This window comes from Garra rufa, chromosome 15, assembly GCF_049309525.1.
Source record: "Garra rufa chromosome 15, GarRuf1.0, whole genome shotgun sequence".
Taxonomy (NCBI): Eukaryota; Metazoa; Chordata; class Actinopteri; order Cypriniformes; family Cyprinidae; genus Garra; species Garra rufa.
Window position 1 is genome coordinate 43,291,669 of NC_133375.1, and position 6,000 is coordinate 43,297,668.

The 6,000-nt window shown below is 22.4% G+C and overlaps 1 protein-coding gene across 1 annotated transcript in view; it reads right to left on the bottom strand.

The window, feature by feature from the left end:
• The window catches only part of fbxl17 (F-box and leucine-rich repeat protein 17), a 332,150-nt gene that overhangs the window by 201,507 nt on the left and 124,643 nt on the right, over window positions 1-6,000 (bottom strand). The window lies entirely within an intron of this gene.

Here is a 6,000-nt window from a genome sequence, read left to right on the forward strand (position 1 = left end):
ATGCGCATAAAAATAGGTGGATGGAAACGCAGCTAATGACTACCGAAGCAAACCTAGTGTTTACGTAACTTATTTGACCTCCCACAGTAAGGATAAAAGAACCAAACGATTTCCACAGGATCGCAATCAAAGCATCCCTCTAGTTTGTGCTATAAAAGCCTTGAAGGACTTCAGTAAGACAAAGAAAAGAGTTGGCACATGACATCCTGCCTTTAAACGACATCCGCCCACTTGTGTGAAAGCAGCTCAGCGTGACGACGGTCCGGACAGCCCGTCTGATCCCTGATGGAAAGGTCAGTCGCTCGTCAAAACACCATTAGAAATGACAGAAATACGTTAGTGTGTGTCACTCTCCCTCTGAAACCAAACCGCAAAACCACAGCTCAGCCGTCCGAATCAATTCCTACACATAAACACATTTCCTTAATGATCAATGAGCAGCAGATTGAATTAAGATTGCATTAACTTCTCAAACACAAGTTTCTCCATCAAAATTTTATTTCATTTTTATTTGTTATAATAATTAAATATAATTTATCTAATTTTGATTTTACTTAACTATTTATTTGCACTTTACATTTAATGTAATGTACACTTTAATTTTAAATAGACTTTGATACATTTTTAACTTGCATTTTTAATTTTATTCCATTTTAATTTAGCGTTGGATGCAGGGTTGCCAAGTCTCCTTTTTATTATTTATTTTTTATTTTAAATACACTTTATTTTATTTAATAATCTGTTTTAAATTTAACTTAACTTTAATTACATTCTTAATTTTATTGTAATTTGTTTACACTTAATTTAATTTAATGTTGGATGTAGGGTTGCCACGTCCACAAACAAGTTTCTCGATTAAAATTTAATTTAATTTTTATTTGATTTAATAATCAAATATAATTTATCTCATTTTGATTTTAGCTATATTTATTATTTTTTATATATTTTTTAAACTATTTATTTGCACTTTACATTTAATTTAATGTACACTTTATTTAATTTAATTTTAATTCTTATTTAATTATTTAATTTTTAAATTTAATATTATTTATTTACACTTCATTTAATGTTCGCTTTGCTTTTAAATACACTTAATTTTTTTATTTAATAATTTTATTTGATTTTTAACCAAATTTTATTCAATTTGAATCTAATTTTATTACATTTAATTTAATGTATACATAATTTTATTTATTTAATTTGATTTGATTTAATAATTAAATACAGTATTTTATCTCATTTTAATTTAATCTTTTATTTAACAATTTATTTGCACTTTACATTTAACTTAAATGTGTACTTTCATTTTATTTTCATTATTTAATTATTTAATTTCTAAATTTAATATAATTTATTTACACTTCATTTAATGTACGCTTTGATTTTAAATACACTTAATTATTTTATTTAATATTTTATTTGATTTTTAACCAAATTTTATTTAATTTGAATCCAATTTTATTACATTTATTACATTTATTTAATTTAATGTATACATAATTTTATTTAATTTTATTTGATTTAATATAGTTTTTTTATCTCATTTTAATTTAATTAGTTAATTAACTATTTATTTGCACTTTACATTTAATTTAAATGTGTACTTTCATTTTATTTTCATTATTTAATTATTTAATTTTTAAATTTAATATAAATTATTTACATTTCATTTAATGTACACTTTGCTTTTAAAAACACTTAATTATTTTATTTAATAATTTTATTTGATTTTTAACCAAATTTAATTTGAATCTAATTTTATTATATTTATTTATTAAATATATTTAATTTAATGTATACATCATTTTATTTGATTTAATAATTAAATATAGTATTTTATCTCATTTTAATTTTATTTTTTAACTATTTATTTGCACTTTGCATTTAACTTAAATGTGTACTTTCATTTTATTTTCATTTTTATTTAATTATTTAATTTTTAAATTTAATATAATTTATTTACACTTCATTTAATGTACGCTTTGATTTTAAATACACTTAATTATTTTATTTAATAATTTTATTTGATTTTTACCCTAATTTTATTTCATTTTAATGTAATTTATTTAATTTTTAATTTGTCTAACTATTTAAACAACTATTTTAACAAGTTTCTCCATCAAAATGCACAAGGTTTTACAAAGGAAAATTAATTTTCTTATTCAGTCTTATTGTCCAGCTTCGGATTGCTGTCCTTCACTCATATAAAGTGATTCATTCTCAAAACAACGTCTTGATTTTGTATCAAACCCATGTGACGGCGCTGGAGACGGACGGTTAGTCTGAGGAGAAAGGAGTAATAAAATGGTGTCGTGCCCAATGAAAACTACATTTAATCTGGGGATTGTTTGACCGGGTTATTGGAGCGCCTATTGTTTGATTGTCATGTCTTTTTAATAACTTAATTCATTTGCGTTTGAAAGGCTCAGTACGGCGGAGAGCGAGCAACTCGATTCATTTCATTTCTGTCAGACTCTGACGTCTTTCATTACCTGCTTAACCTTCTGACTTTACAGCGAGTTCTGCGGGAATAAATCAGATCAGACTGCAGCTGAGGTATAGAATATCCACACAGATCAAACAATGAAGTACAACTGAACATCTCAGTATAACTGCATTTTTTTATTTCATTTTTATTATAATGTATGAATTTTATTTAATGTATACTTCATTTAATTTTATTTTTATTTAATTATTTAAATATATTTTATCTATTCTAATTTTTTTAAATTTGACTCAATTTTAAAATGTAATTTTACGTTTATTTTAACTATTTATTTGCACTTTGCATTTAATTTACACTTAAAATTATTTACGTTTTAAATTTAATATAATTTATTTACACTTCATTTAATGTATGCTTTGCTTTTAAATACACTTAATTATTTTATTGAATCATTTTATTTGACTTTTAACCAAATTTTATTTAATTTGAATCTAATTTTATTACATTTATTAAATTTATTTAAATGACTGTATACATAATTTAATTTGATTTAATAATTAAAAATAATATTTTGTCTCATTTTAATTTTATTTTTTAACTATTTATTTGCACTTTACATTTAACTTATTATTAACTTAATTAATTTTTAAATTTAATATAATTTAATGTAAGCTTTGATTTTAAATACACTTAATTATTTTATTTAATAATTTTATTAGATTTTTTAACCAAATTTTATTTCATTTTATTATAATGTATGAATTTTATTTAATTGTATACTTCATTTAATTTTATTTATTTAATTATTTAAATATATTTTTTAATCCATTCAAAATTTTTTTTTATTTGACTCAATTTTATAATTTAATTCTACGTTTATTTTATTTAGCTATTTGTTTGCACTTTACATTACATTTAATTTACACTTAATTTCATTTTTATTTTAAAATAAATTATTGTTTTTTATTAACTTTAAAATTATTAATTTTAATATAATTTATTTACACTTAATATAATGTACACTAATTTATTTATGTAATTATATGTAATTTATGTAATGTAATTACATAATTTTATTTTATGCAATTTATTTTATTTAATTATTTTATTTTTAATTTTATGTAATTTTATTTAACATTACATTTTTATTTTTAAATGCATTTTTTTTACTTTAAATGGTTTGTAATATAATTTATTTACACTTAATTTAAGTAACACTAATTTATTTAATAATAATTGTATGTAGCTAATGTAATGTAATTCATTTTATGTAATAATTAAATTTTTTACTTCTAATTGCATTTTTTATTTTATTTAACAATTTATTTGCACTTAATATTACACTTCATTTCATTTATTTTAAAATGTATGTTGATATTTTATTATAATTTATTTACACTTAATTTAATGTACACTAATTAATTTAATAATTGTATTTAATTTATGACTTCTTTTTATATTTTTTTATTTTAAAAATAATTGCATTTTTTATTTAATATATACATATGTATTATTTACTTTATTTGCACTTAACATTACATGTACACTTGATTTCATTTTTTATTTTACAATGTTTCATTATTTTATTTTTATTTCACGGTTACATTTTTTTATTTTAATATGATTTATTTACACTTAATGTAATGTACACTAATTTAATTAATAATTAATTATATGTAATTTATGTAATTAATTTTAATAATTGTATTTTATTTGTAACTTTTAATTGCATTTTTCATTTTATTTAATTTTATTTAACTATGTATTTGCATCTAACATTTACACTTCATTTCATTTAAAAAATATATTATTTATTTTTTATTTAATTTTTTATTTTTAATTTGAATATGATTAATTCACACTTAATTTAATGTGCACTAATTTATTTCTTAATTAGTTAATTTTAATAATTTTTTTTTACTTTTAATTGCATTTATAATTTTACAAAATTTTGTGTAATTTATTTACACTTATTTAACACACACTTTAATGCAATGTACACAATTATATTTTATAATTTAATTTTTAATTTAATGTTAAATAAAAATGTAAATTAATTCATAAAAGTACAAATAATCCACACTCAAATCTCACTTAAGAGCTTACAAAAGCTAAATTCATCCTAAATAATATAAAAACTAACAAAACAAATACTTTAGAACATCATTTACACAAAAACCTCATATGCACACCGCACATTTATGTATCAAAGTGAGTGAAAACGACAGATATTCAATCCCATCTATTCAAAACATGAATCACATACAGTCAAACATCACAGAAAAGCATTGCAAACATATATATCTCTCTGCACTCATTACGTTTTCAATGACTGTGGATTAAAGAGGTGAATTGCGAGGAGCGTTTAAGGATGAAACGGGGCTAATGTCAGCGAGACGGAGCCGGCGGTGGACGGACTCTAATATATTGTTGGTGAGACTTAAGCTTCAGACATGTGTGATGTGGTCGGAGCGGAAGTGGAAATTGGCCGTCTGATCCCAGCAGCTCTGAGCGCTGAAGCGTACGGCCGTGTTTTCAATTTCCTGTGCTGTTGATTCAATGCTGGAGCGAATGCACGCTGCTTTAATTTAAAATACACACACAAACATGGAAACACACACTCTAATCCAGAGCTGATTAAACACACAGAGGCGCTATCACAGAAATAACACATGCACCGTCACTGCACACATGACTTTGGCCTCATTTGTGTCATTTTTCATGCTCCAGTTATACATTTTGGAAACATCTGCAGCTCTTAAAGGGCCAGTTCATTCAAAAATAGGACACTAGAGATTCTGCAATGCAAAAAAATACAAAAACGCAATGCTAGAATCGAGTGATTCAGTTCTAAAAAATAAATGAAATGCATAAATGCGACCCTGGACCACAAAACCAGTCATAAGGGTCATTTTTTTATATCATGAAAGCTTTCTATTGATGTATGGTTTGTTAGGATACTGACATACAACTATTTGAAAATGCAATCTGAGGGTGCAAAAAAAGTAAATATTGAGAAAATCCCCTTCAAAGTTGTTCAAATTAAGTTCTTAGCAATGCATATTACTAATTAAAATTAAGTTTTGATATATTAATAGTAGGAAATGTACTAAATGTCTTCATGTAACATGATATTTACTTAATATCCTAATGATTTTTGGCATAAAAGAAAAATCGATCATTTTGAGCCATGTATTGTTGGCTATTGCTATAGGGGGGGGAAACACAGTTCAGTTTAATAAAGCAATTATGACAAACATATTACTGTTTATAATAAAAACATTATATGCAAATGAGATTTGCACACAATCAAATGAAATTAAATGAAAATATAATTTCTTTATGACATAACATTGCATTTTTATTTTATTTTTGTCAAATGAAGCTTCAGAATAGTTTTTTTAATAAACATTACATAGAAAATATTTTATCCAAAAATATACATAAGTATAGAAATACATTACATATATATAAATAAAATCAAATATTATTCACACATTTATTTTTTTGTATTTATTTAGATATTTATATTTTTATATACATAACATTAATTA